The 21,045-nt window shown below is 41.3% G+C and overlaps 1 protein-coding gene and 1 non-coding gene across 2 annotated transcripts in view; both read right to left on the bottom strand.

Moving 5' to 3' along the window:
• Positions 1-21,045, bottom strand: part of Lrrc28 (leucine rich repeat containing 28) — a 120,649-nt gene that overhangs the window by 50,629 nt on the left and 48,975 nt on the right. The gene's annotated exons all lie outside the window — the stretch shown is intronic.
• On the bottom strand, positions 848-980 carry LOC116894950. The gene has a single exon (XR_004387146.1). It is a non-coding gene; the product is annotated as a small nucleolar RNA SNORA70 (small nucleolar RNA).

Genomic DNA, 21,045 nt, shown 5'->3' with positions numbered 1-21,045 from the left:
TCACCAATCCTGCAGCCTTAGACCTTGCCTGTAACAACTAAGAACAAGCCATTTTTAAAAAGGCAGAATTTGTGTATCTTAATCTGTTTCTCTGACAAGAGAAAGTCCTTAGACCTCAATTACTGAACAGCTGCATGTCACTCAACCAGGGTCTGATCTGAGAAATGAATCATAGGCAATGTGTCATTCGAACATCATAAACTGCAAGGCACAAGGCTAGATGGTATAGTCTACTGTACACATGAACAGTGTATGGAAGTCTATGGCATCTGGACTACAAACCTATGCACCATGTGACCACTGAATACTCGTGGCAACTGGAACACAGTGGTAACAGCCACAACACCACTATGTGCTAGGAAAACATTGCTTCATTATTTTCTGACATCTATGCAGTTATCACTGGCTGAACTTACTTTATGCAGTACATGGCTATATCTGAATTTTTAAAATTAAAACTGATTACTCTGCATATTAAGCAACCTGCCTAGAATTAGCCCTGTTTTCTACATGTGGTAGAATCATGCTCGCTGACCGGACAAGGCCGAAAGGAAATAGGAATGCTGCTTCTAGTGATCATGTCTTCATGTTCGTCTGCATTAAACTCAGTGAAGCCTCACTTTTTTGAGATGCAGATATTCTGGAAGCCATGGAACTTGAACTTGTCTCTATATAGAGCCTCAATCAGTATACATAGTTCCTTATTCTGCAGCTTGGTGCCGATGGACATGACAGCCTGGCCAATGTAAATCCTAGGCCACGGGGCTTCCCAAAGGTACCTCAACGTACCTGTCTGGAGCCTAGACTGGGGCAGCATTGAGATCAGAGACTTGAATAACTACCAGCAAATTGTCTCCAAGGTCCCTCTGTGCAGCCTATAAGGCATCAGGCTGCATACACTCCCAAGGTGACTACAGTTTGCGATCAGCGCACACCAAGCCCCATGGGGAAAGGGACTTGGTCAGCTTAATTGGCTGCAGAGTGATTCCAATTATTTAAAGGTGTATTCTCTACGGAAAAAAATTCTCTAAAATATAAGAAAGATACTGAGGAGTTTTGGCAAAATATTACAGAACTGGTATAATAGAAGACAAAGACATCTTTCAATATGAATATAAACAGCCCTAAGTACAGCAGTCTCCACATCTGTAGGACTCATCCATCAGAAAGGGAAGCTTAGGAGCAGCTGGAACCTGAGGAGGAAAGCTAACTATGAAAGAGTATGGGGGGGGGGGACAAATCTATTTGGGGAACTCTGGAAAGTTCTGGTTTGGGGTCAGGTGAGAAGAGTCAGGTGCTACCAGCAAGCTCTGCTATAGCGCTGGCCGGAGAGCACAGACGCTGCAGTTAGGCCGCGCGGAAGACACTATAGCTTGGGTTCAGCCAGAGCAGAGCCCTTGTTAATTACCCTGACATCAAACCTGAGCACCAGAGAAAGCTCGGTGTAAGAACCACGCCCCAGGACAAGACCTCATGTCCACACCCGACAAAGCCAGGAGGACGCTCTGAGGAGGGACTGAGGGAGAGTTAAATCCTGCTGGTTTAAAGTTGGAAATACTCCAGGTTTTCTCCTGCAGTTGGGTAGCATCACATAGTTAATGGTGGAGCAGAAGCTTAAGGTAGAAATACACCGAGAAAGACTGAAGATTCATAGCAAAATTAGACAGGCACACAAATGATCAGGTTACTGCAAGACTGAAATATATATAAAAAACTAACCACTACTGGATACCAAGACTCGGTTTCATAAAAGCAGTTACCCTCAGGCAAAGATTCAGTATAACCGCAAGAACACGCACACGTACAATGCAACATCTATTCTTACCAAGTTAAGATGACCAGGCGTCACCGAGCTGTAAGATAGAACCAGTGTCGACATGCTGGGGAGGAACACAAAATAATCCAGAGTCCCAAAATGTACCAGCCATAATGTTGAGTATTAAAACAGCCCTTAGTGTCAAAGCAAAACAACAACGAACCCAGAAAGAACAAAATTCCCTAAACAAATGAAAACTAGACATATGTTAAAAAAAAAGACACATATGTTAAAAAAAAAGACACACACACACACACACACACACACACACACACCAGGACAATATGACCCACAGAGGCTAAAAAATAAATCACTAGAACCTGTCCTAGAAATAGACTAGGTATACTGAACACTGAATACTCCTAGTCATGCAAATGTAGGGCCTGCCAGGACAGGCCACCATTGCACACAATCACAGAGAGCTTTAGTATGCATAGGTTTGTCATAATGAGAATTAATATCAGAAAGCACAATGAAAAGCACCACTAGAACCCTACTCAGTTTAATATATGTGTGTGTATATATACACACACACATATAGTGATGTATAACTTTAAAATAAAAATCAAATCAGTGGGACTGGAGAAATGGCTCAGCAGTTAAGAGCACTTGCTGCTGTTGATCTAGGTTCAGTTCCCAATACAATAAAACTCCACTTCCAGGGGATCCAGTACCCTTTCCTGGCAAAAAAAATATATATCTGCATACATGCAGTACACACACACACACACACACACACACACACACACACACACACACACTTTAGAAAGTTAGCAATTAAGAAGATCTATTAACAAAGTATCACATTTATGAAAGATAATACTGGGCTGTCTTAAAATCAAACATACCTACATATATGAAATTTGAGAAGCTTAAAAAACCATTTGACTCAATTGTGTCTAAATGTCAAGCTTATCAATAAATTCCCAAATAAAAAATGTGTAGGTTAAAAGATACTTTAATTAAGAAACAAGCCTGTGCACCTGGGACAGCAGGCCGAGAGAAGAGCTTAGCACAGCAGCCCTCTGAGAGGCTCTACCCAGCAGTTGACTGAGACAGATGCAGATACCCACAGACAAACATTGGATAGAGGTTGGGGACCCTGAGGAAGAGTTGGGGGCAAGGATTAAAGGCCCCCAAGATGGCAAACCCCACAGGAAGACCAACAGTATCAAGTAACTTGGACCCCTGGGAGATCCCGGAGGCTGAGTTACCAAGCAAAGAGCACACACAGGCTGGTCTGAGGCCCCCCCCATGCCCCCACCCCTGCACATATGTAGTAGAAGGCTGCCTTGTCTGGCCTCAGTGGGAGACAATGGGCCTAATCCTGCAGAGACTTGATGCCTAGGGAGGAGAGATGGGGGGTTGGGAAGGCTGACCTCTTAGAGGTGAAGGGAAGGGGTAATGGGAGGAGGAACTCTGCTGGTGGGGGGGACTGTGGTGGCATACCATTTACCATTTAGTGTATGTATAAATAAATAAATAAATAAATAAATAAATAAATAAATAAATAAATAAATAAATAAATAAGAAAACCACCTGTTTTGACATTTCCCTGGCACTTTGTATATAATTACTACTAGAACTCTACTCAAGTTTCTTAAAAATAAGTTACTTCCCAGATATTGAGTACCTAACCGAATAATTTGGTATTTGAAGTACCTGACAAAATGCCACTGAGAATGTTGCAGGAAAAACCAAAAACAAAAAAATAAAACCCACAAAACTAGAAAGTACTCTCCATGGCAGCTGTAACTGACTGCAACAGAGAGAAGGCTCAACTCTCTTCTTCACATATATTTGCTTTGAATTTAAAAGCATTTATTCTAAAACTTAGTTTCCTTTCATTACTTTGTATCAGTACACTGATACCTCCTGGAAAAGCTCTTTTATCGCCTTCATTCTTCAAGACTCATGGAGACCACATTCGCGGGTTCTCGTTTGTATTTTACTTTAGTAGTCGTCTGTTGCAGATTTCTTCTAGGTCTGGCTTTTCCCTCTGTATGGGGATAGCACAAAGGAATATCCAAGCTTTGACTTGCAGGAAACACTAGGTGCCCATTGTTGGCATAAAACCATTATAATCTGTCTCAAGACATAGCACAGCATCACAGAGAAGAATACTTCTTTATTTCACTACTTTATAGACAAGAACTAAATGCAACCCATAGTCTGTCTTCTGAAAAGAATATTACAGTGTTACTACTTTTATCTCACTTTTATAAACCAAGGAGATGTTTTAAAGGAAAAGTATTTAGTGTATGTACATTACCAAATTGGGTTATTTAGTTTTATTTCTTTGAAGTTTCCTTAAGTAACTACCTTGAAAAATAGAGGAGTTGATGGTCACCAGTGACTACAAAGCACCTGAAAAACACTGGCTTAAAAATTCTCCAGGGGATACTGTGGGTGAGTGTCTGCTACTCAGACATGACATCCTGTGTCAAATCCCTAACGCCCATATAAAAAATGGGTGTGCTGGGTATGAGTCCCCTATAGCCCCATGCTATGCAGGGCAGAGGATCACTGTGGTTTGCAGGCTACCTGACTCATTCAAGGTTAAGGGAGACCCTGACTCAAGGCAGTCAAGTGAAAAGTGACACAACAAGATGTCATTCCTCGACCTCCACATGTGTGGACTTCCACTATTACACACACACACACACACACACACACACACACACACACACACACACACAAGTACGCACAGTCTCACTAAAGCCACAGATAACTAATTTCTAAATGCAAACTCTTTGTAAAGACTCAATAGAACTCACATTAGCAGTATTTGCATGGAAACTACAGCTTCTAGGTTTGTATGTTGGGGTTATGGGCTTAATTCAAAAGTCACAGGGCTCTGCTTTTGTGATTACTGCTTAGTATTAACACTGCAGAAAATACACACTCAACAATGACACCAACGGTCTGATGAAATACACTAGAGCAATGGAAACATTTAACTTTTCTATCCTGCTTCAATTTTACTTCCACGCTCATGTGAACATTTATATGATTTATAACATTGATAAAGACTGACTATTTTTAAGGGTTTATTTATTTTATGTTTATATGAGTATACTGTTGCTATCTTCAGACCAGAAGAGGGCATCAGATCCTATTACACATGATTGTAAGGCACCATGGGGTTTGCTGGGAATTGAACTCAGGACCTCTAGAAGACCAGCCAGTGCTCTTAACCACTGAGTCATCTCTCCAGCCCCAATTATTTATGTTATTATGACAGCACCTCACACCTTTTGAGATTCCAAGAAAGGCAGAAAAAAATGCTAAGCATCTGTTACACTGTTTTTTTAAAACTGGTTTCATTTACTTTACCTAAGAATGATGACACAGAAATTGATTACAATTCTAAGAACTGGGTTTTTTTAATAGTTCAATTCACTGAAATTCAATCTAACAAAAATTAAGCAATTTAATACATGTGTGTATCTATTTAGTTGATTCAAACCCATATTTCTGAGGGTCTTAAAAGTTCTGTCATTAAAAAATAAAAAAATTCTAAGTTTATATAGTTTCTGTCAAATGTTTTGCAGAAATTTGTAATTTTACTAATGCTCTCTTTTGATCTCTGAGGGCGCCAAGCATGCACATATGATACATACACACATACACATATACATACACACACATACATACATACATACATACACACACACATACACACATATACATACATACACACACATACATACATACCCTGCATAGCATGGGGCTATAGGGGACACATACCCAGCACTGAATGAGTATGTATGTATGTATGTACGTACGTATGTATGTGAGTTTATTTGTGCTGTCATTGTCACTATAATACCTGCACATGTGCAGTCTGTGAGGTCCTGGTTATGACCTTAGACTATGCTCCTGAAGAAACTAAGATCTTTCTTGTAGTCATGCTATATACAGTCCTTTCGATATCATTTTGAATTCTTCAAAAATATTTTTGTTTTATTCTTCCAAAGAATGTTCAAAGAGTTTTGCAATTATATTCAACCTCGAATCTGCATTCCTAACTCTCTCCCATCACACATTCACTGTCTCCCTCTAGGCAAGCACCATTCAGGCTCCTCTGCCTCACGTTTCCAAGGCAACAGTGGTAGTAATTAAAAAGTTTACTCAACATACAGAACAAGCTAAGTTCATAAACCCCCTTAAATCCTCCCATAAAAATAAGACTTTCATTATTTCCAGACAAGGGTCTGTACCACAGAAACTCTTCATAATGCAAGCCACAGTCACAGTCAACAAAACTAAAGAAAAAGTCACTTTGGTTTGAAAAGACTGAACAAAAAAATGGACAAAAACACATATAATCATTATCAAAACCATTCTAATACTATAAGTGTAATGAATATTACTTGTCCTGATTTGTTTTAGACCTCTATATAGCCCAGGCTGGCCCAGACTACAAAACAACTTAAACTACTAAGGTTCTGGGATTATAGGTATGTGCAACCTATAACCACACGTGAGATTATTTTTATATACCATTAAGTTTAGAAACACATCAACATGGCTACATTTGAAAAAAAAAAGCCTACTAGATGAAACCATACAAAAGTAGAATTCAAATGTGTTATGGTTTATGATAACATGAATTCATTCTGTAAGTAGTTCTGTAGAGAAGTTGCTAAATTTTTGTAAATCCCAGCTTTTACTTGTGTACTTTTTGTTGAAAATTAACATTTTCAAACACGGAGTCTCGCTGGTGAGAAACAGACTGGCAGAAGGAGAAGACAGTGTTCCTGGCACACTTTCTGTGTGGTCAGGGCGAGGGATGAACAGGGCATGAGACAGTTTCTTACTCATGAGCATGATCTAGTTGGTACTTAACAAAGTTCTGCCACAGGCTTTGGACAGGTTCAAACCTTTCTACATGCTAGCTTTCCTTAATCGCCAGGTAACAACAGATACTTCGTGTTAGTTGTTGGCAAGTTTTAAATGGGATGATTGGTTTAAAGCATATGCACTTATATCTACATGTGAATCTACAATTACCTCAAAATTAGAAATTAGTTTTCAAAAGGCCCGCAGAATGCCAGCAGCAGAAGGAATATCCTTCTGGAATCTGTTTCTACTATAAAAGTTTAGACTTGTTTAGGAGACCGGAAGTTCATCAGCCTCCAGTTCAAAAGTAAGAATACCCACTAGGCTTAGTGACCCAAAGTTCTGGACACTCAGCATCAGAGACACAGGATGCAGAACAGCAGCTCACAGTGCAAGAAATTGTACAGTGAATGTCAGAGCGTTTGCCTGACATACTGGTCCTCTCCATTATATTGTAAGTAACTAATCAGCACTGAGAGTACAATATGCTCTCCTAGCAATTGGTACAATAATTGCATGCTCACTAGTTTGAATAAATATCCTACTACAAAATCTATTATTTTCATTTTCTAAAGTCGAAAATCTATATAAACAAACTCATCTTAGCTTTTATTATTTTAATTCCTTTGTATTAAAGAAAATAAAAACTGATATTAAAGTCCTAAGTAAGGAAAACTCAAAATGTGAAATTGTATACATATCTTATTGTTTTCTATAATTAGAGGTTTACATTTTACTTTGATTATATGTTTAGGAATGAATCTACAAAAAAGGAAAATTCAATTGTCCTGAATGAGCCCCATTTTGGAAAATTCCAGATATTAAAAAAAAAGATTACTAAAGCTATGTTTTCACTGAGAATAACTGGTTAATGAATGACAAGCAGAAAGCTTGCCTCAGCTTCTCCTCAAGATGAACAGACACTAGAAATCCTAGGTGAAGAGACGCTGCTTCCATAATGGACGGAACATGGAACACTGGCAAGTTCCTGCCAGACCCCGGGAACACTGGAGCCTGTCCTGTGACACAGAAGAACCAAGCATGGGAACGAGTGCCACAAAATTCAGGACAAAAACTAGTTTGTACAGCTTCACAAACCCCTTAGATGTTTTAAATAACTACTTAAACAAACAGCTTGGGGATATTTTACAAGACTAGCAGCTCAGTACATGAGGAACTCAATGTGCTTTCTGCACCAAAAGCAAGCATAAAACATTGGACAACTAATTAAAAACAATACAAACGACCTCACCCCCAAACCCGTGGAAAGCAACCCAACACAGACAATAACTTGGAAATGTTTGTTTGAATACAAGGGCACCCAAGTTCAAAAACAAAACAAAAACCCAACAGCTTAAATCACATACACATTGACCCTCACACAGTGATAGCAGGTGACTTCAATAGCCCAGCCTCACCAACAGACGGATGTCCAGACAAAAACTAAACAGAAAAGCTGGAGCTAACCGGCACTATAATCCAAAGGGACCAACAGATACTTATAAAACGTTTTATTCAAATACAGAAGAATATTCCTTCTTCTCAGCGGCTCATAGGACTTTCTCCAAAATTGACCACAAACTTGGACACAGAGAAAGTCTCAACAGATACAGGAAAACTGAAGTAACACCCTGCATCCTGACTGACCACACCACAGATGATTAAAACTTGACATCAACAACAAAAGAAATAACAGAAAGCTTACAAATTCACGGGAACTGAGCAACTCGCCGAGTGGAATACAATGGATCGAGAATGAAGTTAAGCAAGATTATTAAAACTTTCTAGAATTAAATGAGAATGAAAACACAACATACCCAAACTTATAGGACATGGTGAGATGGTTCTTTAAGAGGCAAGTTCATAGCGCTAAGTGCCTACATGGAAAAATCGGAGAGATCTCAAATTAGTCATTTAATAGCATACCTCTAGAACAAAAAGAATAACACCCAAAAGAAATAGATAGTAAGAAATAAGTCAACTCAGGCCTGATATCAATAAAATGGAAACAAACAAAATACAAAGAATCAATGAAACAAAGAGTTGGTTCTCAAAGAACCCTTAGCCAATTACCTAAAGACAGAGAGAGAAGATCCAAAACCACAAAATTTTTGCCAGGGACAAAAAGGGAGACTCATAAGAGCATACTGTAAAAACTTGTAGCCCATCAAATCAGAAAACCTAAAAGAAATGGATAATTTCACAATAGAGACCACCTATCAAAATCAAATCAAGATCAGATGAAAACCTATAACTCCTAGTAAAGTAAAAACTGTAATTAAAAGTCTCCCAACCAAAGAGAGTTCAGGGCCACATGCTTTAAGTGCAGAATTCTACCAGACTTTCAAAGAAGAGTTAATGTCAATACTCCTCGATTATCCCACAAAATAGAAACAGAATTAATATTGCCCAATTCATTTTATGAGGCTATAGACACCCTGATACCTAAACCACATAATGACCCAACAAGGAAAGAGAATTACAGACTGGTTTCCTTTATGGACATAGATGCAAAAAGTCTCAAGAAAATGTTGCAAATTGAATCCAAGAACACATCAAAAAGTCATCTACTGTGATCAAGTAGGCTTCTTCCCAGAGATGCAGGGATGGTTTAATATACTCAAATTGATAACTATAGCCCACCATATAAACAAACTGAAGGACAAAGGTCACGTGATCAGCTCATTAGATACAGAAAAGACCATTGACAAAACTCAACATCCCTTCATAATAAAAGTTCTAGAGAGTAGAAACACAAGAGTGTGGTGGCTTCAATAGGTTTGGCCCCATAGACTCATGTGTTTGAATGCTTGGCCAGGGCACTATTAGGGGATGTGGCCTTGTTGGAAAGGTACTTCACTATGGTTGCAGGCTTTGACATCTTCTATGCTCATACTATGCCTTTGAAACTCTCAGCTCCTTCTCCAGAACCATATCTGCCTGTATGCTGCTGCTATGCTTCCCGCTATGAAGATACTAGACTATCTGTGAAACTGTAAGCCAGGCCCAATTAAATGTTTTCCTTTATACGAGTTGCCTTGCTCATGGTGTTTCTTCACAGCCATGAAACCCCATGAGAACAAAGGGACATACCTCAATAAAACAAAATTTACAGCAAGCTCATACCCAACATCAACTTAAAAGGAGAGAAACTCAAATTAATTTCACTAAAATCAGGAACAAGACAAGATTGCCCACTCTCTCCATATCTATTCAATGCAGCACTTGAAGTCTTAGTTGAGCAATGAGAAAACCAAAGGAGATGAAGGCAACACAAACTGGAAAGTATGAAGTCAAAATATCTTTATTTGCAGATGATATGATAGTACACATAAGTGACTCTAAAAATTCCACTAGGGAACTCCTACACCTAATAAACACTTTCATCAAAGTAGCTGGGTAAAAATTTAACTCACAAAAATCAGTAGCCCTCTCTACAAATGGGAAACAAACTGAGAAAGAAATCAGGGGAACAATACCTATCACAATAGCCTAAAAACTATGAATTATCTTGGAGTAACTCTAACCAAGCACGTGAAAGACTTGTATGACAAAAACGTTAAGACCTTGACAAAAGAAACTGAAGAATATATCAGAAAATGAAAAAAATTCCCATGCTCATAGATAGGTAAGATGAACATAGTAAAAACGATCACCCTACCAAAAGCAATGTACACATTCAACAAATCTTTATCACAATCCCAACACAATTCTTCACAGAACTTGAAAGGACCATTTTCGGTTTCACATGGAAACACAGAAGATCTGGGATCGATAAAATAACTGTAGGAGGCACCACCTTCCTAATTTCAGGTTGTACTACAGGGCTATAATAATAAAAACATGATATTGACACCAAAACAGACACACTGAGCAATGGAACTGAATTAAAGACACAGAAAGAAATCCACATACCTGTGAACCCCCTGAGCTTCACTAAAGAAGCTGGGAATAAACACTAGAAAAAAAAAGGCAACACCCTCAACAAAGGGTGCTGGTCAAACTGGACGAGCACATGTGGGATAATGCACACGGACCTATACTTACCACCTTGCATGAAACTCAACTCCAAATGATCAAAGACCTTGGAAGAGGCCAGACACACAGAATCTGATAGAAGAGAAAGTGGGGAGCAGCCTTGAATGCATTAGCCCAGAAGACTTTCTGAACAGAACACTGATAGCACAGTCACTCAAACCAAAAACCTACTAATAAGTGGGACCGCAGGGAACTGAAAAGCTTCCACAAGCAAAGGACACCATCATTCGGACAGAGGCAGCCAAAGCACAGGAAAGGATGTTTACCAACTAACTACACTTCTGAAAGAGGGCTAATATCCAAAATATATAAAGAACACAAAAAACTGGACATCAACAAAACAACCCAATTAAAAATGGTGTACAGTTAAAAATAGAGAATTCTCAACAGAGGAAACTCAAATGGTTGAAAAACACTTAAAGAAATGTTCAATACCTTAGCCACCAGGGAAATGCAAATCAAAACTACTTCATCTTACACATTCAGAAAGGTAAGATCAATAGAACAAAGAGCTCATGCTGGCGAAGACATGGAGTAGGGAAAACACCCGTCCATTGCTAGCAGGAGTGCAAACTTGTACAGCACTGTGGAAATCAATGTGGCGGTTCCTCAGGAAGATGGGAATCAATCTACCTCAAGCACTGGCCATACCACTTAAGCCCAAAGGACGTTTCATCCTACTACAAAGACACTTGCTCAACCATGTTTATTGCTGTGCCAGATACTGAAAACCGCCCAGATGCCCGTCAATGGATAAATGGATAAAGAAAATGTGGTACATTTATACAATACAACATTACTAAGCCATTAAAACAAAACAAAATCAGCTGGGCAGTCGTGGCCCACACCTTTAATCCCAGCACTCAGAAAGCAGAGGCAGGTGAAGCCAGCCTGCTCTTACAGAGTGAGTATCTGGAGAGCAAGAGCTACACAGAGAAATCCTGTCTTGAAAGACCAAAACAAAATAGGACTACCAAATCTAGGGAGCAAAAATCCTGAGTGACGTAACTCAGATCTAGAAAGACAAATACGTGGCTAGAGAGATGGCTCAGTGGTTAAGAGTACTGGTTGCTCTTTTGGAGGTCCTGAGTTCTAATCCCAGCAACCACATGGTGGCTCCCAACCATCTGTAATGAGACCTGATGCCCTCTTCTGGTGTGTCTGAAGACAGCTACAGAGTACTTATATATAATAAATAAATAAATCATTTAAAAAAAATGAAAGACAAATATGATATGTTTTTGCTTATATATAGACTTTAGCTGTTATGTCATTTATAAACAAGCTATAATCCATATATCCACAGAATTTAGGAAGACAGAACCGGGACTGGGAGCAGATATGGATCCCCTTAGGAAGCAGAAATAGACTAGGTAGTTATAAACAGGGAGGGGGAGGGAACAAGGGGGCAAGGGAGAGAATATACGGAAGAACGACTAAAACCAGGCCATTTGAAGGGTTGTATGGAAACCTAATACAGTAGAGTCTTCCTATAATATATTCATACATACATACATACATACACACACACACACACACACACACACACACACACACACACACACAACACATGCATGCGCTAAATGAAATGTCTCCCCAAATATCAGGGGAAACAGACTCCCAACTGGGCCTCTCTATAACAAATGAAGTCTGCAGTGCCAGGGATAGATTCCATCTAATCAAACCCCAAACAACGCCGGCTACGCAAGGCTATGGGTGGCTCTCCATAAGCCAAGGATAAGGCCTATTGCTGAAGTCAACACTCACAGGACTCATTGAAACCTGGAGCAATCAAGTAGGAGCCTACCTAGAGTTTTCACCCCTATTAGTATTCATGGAACTAGATGGTATTCTGTACAGTTCTGAAGGAGAAAGAAAAACACCAACCGAGCCACAACCCCTTCAGTCTATAAGAGTAGTCACATATATGCCAGCAAAGTAGCTGCTGTGACAGTGGAACCAAGCACGTAAGAGTAACCATCAATATCTGACGCGAGCCAAGGCAACTCCGGGAGAGGGAGCCCGTACCCAGTGCTGCTTGAGTGCCAAGGACATGACACTAAGTAGGCGGGACCTAGGGGAAAACCGAACGCTGAGGTGCTAGAGGAAAGCAGTGACTGTAGAGGGCGCAAGGGCTTTGTGCTTCTAGATAAGCACTGGGAAACAGGAACGGTAAAGGTACGGGGCTGTCTCCTCAAGAGGAAATGGCACCTGTTTTCTATCAGAAGGCTGGGAGTAGATGTTGCTAACAGCTCGGTGATCTGCACTATCTGTAGGGCCAGGCCACAGCCGACTTCACCATAAGGTTTACCCCAAATGCTTCTTCCCCAGACCTTCACCTTGAGCATTATTTCTCAGTCAGTAGACCCATCCCCAGGGGAGATGCCACATGTACTTTGTAGCCTGGGGGCATCTATGATGACCTCTAGACCACACCAGATCCTCCCCTAGGCCTTAGCTATGGCATCCACTCTTATGTCTGAGGTCACATGTACTTTGCAAAAGAGTTTTGAAGCAGTCACACCTTTAGCTTCATTGTGATAACTGTCACCAGGAACCATTTTCCAAAGTTGTACTTAAATATGTCTGAAGTAAACTGCCTGGTGTCAGACTCTATGAGTATGAGCACAGGCTACTGAGTTGTGTTAAGCTGGACTTCCTTCTTGCCCTACTCAGACTGTTACTCTGGCCATGGCATTTGCAAAGACATTCTGCTATACTTATGGGTGCATGCCTGGCTCAGCCACCATCTAGAAGCTTCCTCCTGCAGCATTATGGGAATCAATACAGAGACTCCCAGCCAGACATTACGCAGAGAACCGCGGTCCTAAATGGTTCATCTCCATCAAATCCCTCCCTCAGGTCTTAGGGAACCCCTCAGGAGAGGAGACTGAAAGACTGAAAGAACCAGAGAGGATGGAGGACACCAAGGAATCAAAGCCTTCTAGACCCAACAGGGCCAGAGCACATCCAAATTCACAGGGACTACAGCAGTATACACAGGGCCTGTACAGGTCTTACCAGATGACGTCCCAGAGCTGACAAGAAAAATAAACACAAGCTCCTGTCCCTAACCAAGAAGCTATTTCCAATTGACAGCCACTTGCAAATGAAAAATTAATTTTCTCAGAAATCTCACTGGGAAAAACAAGCCCCATGCCCGGCAGTGGAGGGCGCCCGGCAGTGGAGGGCCAACACGAAATGAACTTACCGCATTGTTGAAGGTTTCTGTGTAATGATGAGAAGTCAGGACAGTTTTGTTTCCTGCTTTGGTTTCCCCCCTATCTTACAGATCCTCAGTGTATGTACTACGGCTTCCAGTTTCGGGTTTTTATGGATTCCAGAGGGCATGTGTGTATCTCTGCATCTATATGCATTTCTTGTGATTTCTGTTTCTTTTCCTTTTGTTGTTTTGTTTTTATTGGTTTTTTGTTTGTTTGTTTGTTTGTTTGTTTCATTTTGTTTTTGAGACAGGGTGTCTCTCTATGCAGTCTTCTCTGTCCTGGGACTATGTAGACCAGGCTGGCCTCAAACTAAAAGATCTACCTGCCTCTGCCTCCTGAGTAGAGTCTTTAAAGGTGTATTCCACCTGGTCCAGTGGTTCTTTTTCTTATTTGGTTGATTTGTCATATTCCAGTTTGTTTTTTATTCATATATTATTATTATTATTATTATTATTCCTTAGGTGCCTATTTATTTTCTAAGGAGAGACAGAAAAGGTGGCGATCTGGGTGGGAGGGGAGGTGGGAAGGAACTGTAGAAGCAGGGGGAGGAGAAACTATAATCAATATATTATATGGGAAAATCCATTTTTAATTTGAAAGCGGGGGGGTGGGGGGGCTGGACAGTGGTGGCACTTACCTACTTACCTTTAATCCCAGCACATGGGAGGGAGAGAGGCAAATGGACTCTGTGGGTTCTGGTCCAGCCTGGTTGATGGGGGGTTCCAGGACAGCCGAGGTTACACAGAGAAACCCTGTCTCAGGGGTGGGATGGGCTGTGGGTGGCAGAATGTCTGCTTCAGCACCTGCAAAGCTCCATGAAGGAAAGCAGTGCAGGTGCATTCCAGTTTGGGGGGCTCCTCTACAGGACACTGGGAAGCCACAGCTAGCTGCCAGAGGGCACTCCTCACCTTTGGGTCAGGAAATAGAACTATAGTTGTGCCAGCTAAAGTGGCAAACCTTGTAGGAAAAGAAAATGTCAACTGGGAATTCTATATATACCACCATTAGTCTTCAAAAGGAAGGTAAGGGGCTATGAGATGGCTCAGTGGGCACGGGCACTACCAAGCTTGACAACCTGAACTCCATCACCAGGTCCCACACGGTGGACAGAACTTACTCAAGTTCTTCTTTGACCTCCCAGTGCACCACCTCCCCAACATATAAAATGAACAAACTGGTAAAATTCTTTTTAAGATGGAGAATAAAATCAGTTGTTAGCACATCTGCTATGTAAGAAATATTAAAGGGGTTGAAAGACAAGGGTAGTGAGAGCTAAAACTCAGAATGCACTGGTGAACAAAGTATACTCTGAATAGGTTGTGTTCTATTTTTGTTGAGGTGAAGGATTGGTTCAGGGTGGACAACAATGTCATTCATGGTTTCTGTGTCTGTAATGCCAGCAGAGGGATCAAAGTCTCCATTTATAACTGAGTTCTTTCAGTTCTGGGATTTTCAGCTTCATATATTCTGGGCCTGTTAGCACACAGGTGATTCTGCTGGCCTGGCCTTGGGGACCTAGCAACAGCTTATGCCATCACCTGCCACCCCTGCCATGTACACTAGCTGTGGGCTGTATATTAAAGGACTGCCGGACATTCTGTCTCTCTCTGTCCCCCAGTGTTCCAGTCCAGTGTCTCCCACGCCCTTCTCTGACCCACCCGGCTCTCTGCCCTCATGGCTCTGCTTCTGTCTGTCACCTGTATATACATGTCCATTCATCTGCCTCTACCCCTTCTCCAGATCCTCACTCCCCTCTCTTCCCCCAATAACCCCCACTATACCTGATCAATGGCAGGGCATACTTACTCAGGGGCAGACCCTGCCATGGGCCTACCAGGAACCACCTCACCACATGGTATTTCATCAGGGCCTATCCTGATAGTACATATACACTAATAATTGATACATCTTCCTACCCTCTAACCTTTTTGTCGTAATGTATTTTGTCATTTCTTAAAATAGCTAAGAAAATCAGTGTGAATTTCTAAAAACAAACAAACAAAAAGCTCAAAAACCTAAAAACAGTATTATCTCAGGAGATTCGGAAGATAGCTCAGTGGACCAAGGTGCTTACTGCCAAGCGCCTGAATTAAATTCCCAAGGTCTACATGATGGAAGGAGAATGCCCACACATTGTCCTCTCGCTCTGCATATGCACACGTAGACTCACACACTGAAAAGTACGATTTCTTTAAAAGAACTACCACATGACATAGTTGGACCACTTTTGCCCAAAGGCTCAAAGTCAGGATCCCACAGAGATACGTGTGCACTCACATATACTACTACACTGCTCATGACAGCCAGGAAGTGGGGCTGGCCTGGACATCCATCAGCAGTGAGCAGACGGGGGCGCATGGCACACCCATATCACTGAATGGTGGTTAGCCATGAAGACAGCCTCTGACGGATAGACAAAGGAACTGGAGGGAAGACGAAGGAACTGGAAAGCGCTCCGTTTCTTTGCTGCAGATGCTTCCACAATGCCTGAAACACTGGCTGTGTACATATATAACTCAGACTCCCACAAACTTGTCATTTCTACATGAAAATCAATATTCATTTGAGATTGCCAAATCTGTAGTTGTAGGGGTGAGTTTCTCAATGTCTTATATATATCTTTAAAGGCTTCAAAGGTAAAATATATCAAGAAATATACGACAGCATTAAGCTAAAAATCAACAATAAGGAAGAAATAGGCTTCAAACACCTGAAAACTGCACAATAGACTTGTACACAATACATGGGTCAAGAAACTCAAGAAAATCATGAAATGGCTTAACATAAACCAAACATAATGCACAAGAGGCAGCTAAAGCTTAGAAATTATTTTGAAATATGTGTACTACCAAGAGTGAGCTAAAAATGGTGTAAATTTTCATCTCAAGAGACTACAGTAAAGACAGGTAAACCAAACACAAAGGGCAAGAAGGAATTAACAGATTAGGGGTAGCAAAATCAACAAAACGCAGCAAACAGAAACCACAGCTGAGCCAACCACAACAAAAGGGGGCTCTTGAAAGGACCAGCTGGATGACAACTGCTGGGCTAGCCTGGACAAAGGCAATGAGGGCAAGAATGAAAGACAACACACGGACCACACACAGGACATACATGAGCATAATTGAGAAGAACTCTCCAGAATTGGAACCACTAGAGAACTTTATGTCCCAAATCAGATAATATAAATGAAATGTTAAACCCCCAACGTATGTATCATGGGAGACAGAGGAGCTCTCAGAAGTTTAAGAAGGTGAATTAGTAATATAGACTATTTACAGATGGACGGGAAGCACATATATAGTAGGCGAATTCTAGAACTCGTTGTGTCGGTCTCCTTCCCCGGTCCCGCCCTCTCTGTCTTGCTTTTGACACCTTGTGAAGACTGGCCCAGCTTGCCTGGCTTGGGACTTTCACACTCATGCACTCTGTATCCATTGTGATTGGCTTCTTCTTTTCAAAACCATCTAGTCTGATGGGGGTCAAATGTGTCGCTCAATGTAGCTGCCACTTCAGTTTCTTTTGTTAGGATACACTATCGTAAAACATGAATTGACCACTTCATCCATTTCGGTATAAAAGAATACTTATTTTTAGTTTCAAGTACTTAGGGACACAATCACACATGTCTTCGTGCCATTAAGGAGGCAAAGCTCTTAGTCACAAGTATAAGCAGCATCACCATCCCTGACACACGCTCTGTGGCTCATCAGTTCTTGTTTGGCCAACACTTGTGAGCCATCCCTCTTGCTACTTAGTGGAGCCGTATTGTGGCTTTATTTGCATGTCCTTGGTGACTAAGGGGGCTCAGCATATTAACATGTGCTCTCCGGCCATCTGGCTTTCCTCTTTGGTAAAGTGCTAGCCCAAGTCTATTGACTTTCTTTTTAAGCTAAATTGCTGGTGTTTTTCCTTTCTAGCAGTAATACTTTGTTATGGATAAAAGTCCTTTGTCAGTTCCATCTATTGCAAGTATCTTCTCCCAGAGAGACACTTAACCTTCCACTATTTAGTTCTCTATCCCAGAGCTCCACAACTACAGCCATTGTGCCAAAACTGGACCACCAGGTTTTAATAAAGTGTTATGAGAATATAGCATATTGTCCATGAGATCTTTCATGCCACAACGACAGAACTGGGACAAAAACCATGCTGCCTGCACTAACTTGCCATTTATAAAGTGGGAATCCACCGGAAACATGTTTCCTAAATATTAATGTTCATGTTATTAATCTTCTGCATCTGTGCATTGTGTCTTATTTAAGAAGTTGCTTCCTTACTCTGAAGTCTAAAGAAATTTATTTGCATTATTTGGAAAATTAACTCCAATTTACCTGACTTGTGGAAAGAAGACAATATAATTTCATTTGTTGGTGGATTTTGGTAAGTGTTCTATGTGCTTGAAAAGAATCTATTTATTTTGTATAGTATGTTACACTATGTATTCTATTAGGTTCCCCATGGAAACGTGAGCTGCACTCTACCTGAGAGACCTGCACCTGCTCTTGTTCAAGCCCTGGAAACAGAAATTATCTCCACTCTCACTGCTGATGGGCTCCTGCTGTTGGCTGCCCTGCTCCAGAGAAGCTGTGCCGTCATCAGTCAGGACCACTCCCGCTCCCTACTTCAGTAGGTTGGTTTGTTGAGGCAGGTTTCTCTGTGTAGGACTGACTATTCTGGAATTACTGTGTAGACGAGGCTGGCCTTGAACTCAAGAGATCCAACTGCCTCTGTCTCCCAAGTGCTGGATTAAAGGGATGTGACACTAAGCCTGGCCTTTAAGCTTTTTGTTGTTTTTAGTTACTTGCACATGTGCAGTCTGTGTGTGGTACATTTGTGTATGTCCATATGGCCTTGGAGTTACAGGTGGTAGTGAGTTGTTTGAACCAGGTCCTGGAAATCACACTTCAGCCTTCTGTAAGAGCAGTGCTCATAGCTGCAGTCTCAACATGAAGCAAGGAAAAGAATGAGACTGACTGAAGAAAGAAATTGTGAAGAGAACCCCAAAGTTTTTCAAAGACCCATTCCTTCAGTTGTTGCACTGATGAGACAGGCTGACTCTATGACAGACTTCAAATGGGCAGTTCAGGAGATTAGGCCTAAAGACCCAGACTCCCTAGTCAGAAACTGCCTTGCCATCAGAAACTGCCCCACCACCCAGCCTGAAGCAAGGACAATGGGTCAGCAGTTTCTAGCCAGCCCCCTTAATGGAATGTCATCCTTAGGCATAGAGTAAGAGAAAAACCCCCCTACCCCGACTGTGGATTCCTCAGCAACAGTTTCCGGCCACCAGCTCCATGAAGGAATGTCCTTAGAGATGGAGTAAGGCAAAGCCCACCAATCCCAGAATCCCCTAATGTGCTTTAAATCAGGCCTTTGAGCTCACTTGCTGTCTGTCTGGGTAATGGGAGACCCCAGCATGCTGGACTTCTGCAGAATAAGACAGTGCTTGCATTTACACACTATTTGAGTCTTGGGTATCATTCTTCAGTGAATCATGGATCCTTACAGCATCACAAAAAAGGAAGAAATCATCAGAATAAAGAACAAAGCTAGAGCACAATCTAGACAACATCGGTGAGGGCAGATTCGGAGCACCACGGAGAAAGTGACTGTTTTCTGAACCTTCTATGATTCATTTTTATAATTCACCAGGCAAAGGATCTACAGAAGATCAGCACGGCCCTGTACAGTAGACAAGAAAGTGGGATAGAAGATGGCTACTGTGATGCTGACCTGTGACACAAAGTAACAACAGCATCCAGAACACCCACCTGGATCCCAAACTGGCATAGAATGGGATAAACAAGATTTGGAACCACATCTCCCAAACCTCAAGAAAAAATGATATAAGCATTATTTTTTAACAAAATTATTAGCTGGTTAGCAAAAAAAAAAAAAAAAAAACCAAATCCAACCCCACCCCCCAAAAACAGCCAAAAACCAAAAAAACAGGTAATTCCTTTATTACATGGTTAAACATATTCAACCTTCCAATATGAATTCAACTATTTTTGTTCCATCCTCAAGTACAGGACGCAGTGTTAAAGAATCGGCAATAAATACTGGCTCCTTTTGCAGCTGAGCCTCAGTGGGATCCACAGTCCCAGCCACCCTGCCCTCAAGCGCAGCCCTGTGAGACTTCTAAGATCTCGTTAAGTTGTGCTTGGGCTGCACGGCCTCAGGCCCTGAGATATAAACTCTGTTGTCTTTCACCACTCACAGGCAATAACTAAGGGAATATTAAAAACTGGTACAACACTCTTTTTGATAGTATAAAAACTACTCATATCAAACTGTTTTCAAAGACAACATGCGTCGGCTAACGGTCTGGAGAAGGCCCTGGACTGAAGATCTTGGAAGATCTTGTTCTTGATTCTATCTAAGTCACCCCATGCAAGGTTTACAGCTCCTCAGTGCTTGAGATTCATTACATATAATCAAGGATAAAGCCTCCCACTGGGCTAGAGAAAATGAGGAGATTCATGAAGATTCTAAAGCACCAAATAAAATAAAGCAATTCTGTTTAGCTTTAGCAGGAGGCAAGAGCTTCTCCCGCAGAGAGAGTGCTGTGGACTGCTAAGTTGTCACCGTGTTCGCTCTCGGGTCCCATTTTACAACAGCTGCCTTAGCTGTTACTGCTGAACCTCATAAGATCACGTCCTGAGCTCAAAATCCTCCACTTCCCACTGTGGCTAGTCTATAATGACCAATATAACATATATTAAGCCTTCCTTATTAATAAGAACAGGGAATTTGCAACTGAAAGCTCTTCAGTTGTGTTGTCTCTTTTTGTTGATTTTATTTTGGACATGGTGTTTATTTTCTGATCACTTCTTAGAGGAACAGGGCCCTCTTTCAGAAAAGTACAGGAAGGCTAGTATCAGAGCAACCAACCATCAGCTAGCCTCTGTATAGATTTTAGGAGCACAGGAATAAACCATGAGGCAGAAGAATATAGTAAGGAAAATGGTGATTTCACGGAGTATGTGCTTTTATACCTTATTCTTTTCTGTGCAACAACTCTGGGCAGGGAGACACCTCGGCCAGGAAAGTGTGCTTGCTGCACAAGCTTGGGGACCAAGGCTTGAAGCTCCAGCACCCAGGTAAAGCCCTTTTGCA

Source organism: Rattus rattus, chromosome 2 (assembly GCF_011064425.1).
Source record: "Rattus rattus isolate New Zealand chromosome 2, Rrattus_CSIRO_v1, whole genome shotgun sequence".
NCBI classification, from domain to species: domain Eukaryota; kingdom Metazoa; phylum Chordata; class Mammalia; order Rodentia; family Muridae; genus Rattus; species Rattus rattus.
Note: the sequence above shows the minus strand (reverse complement) of the source record. Positions and strands in the feature narration are given on the sequence as shown.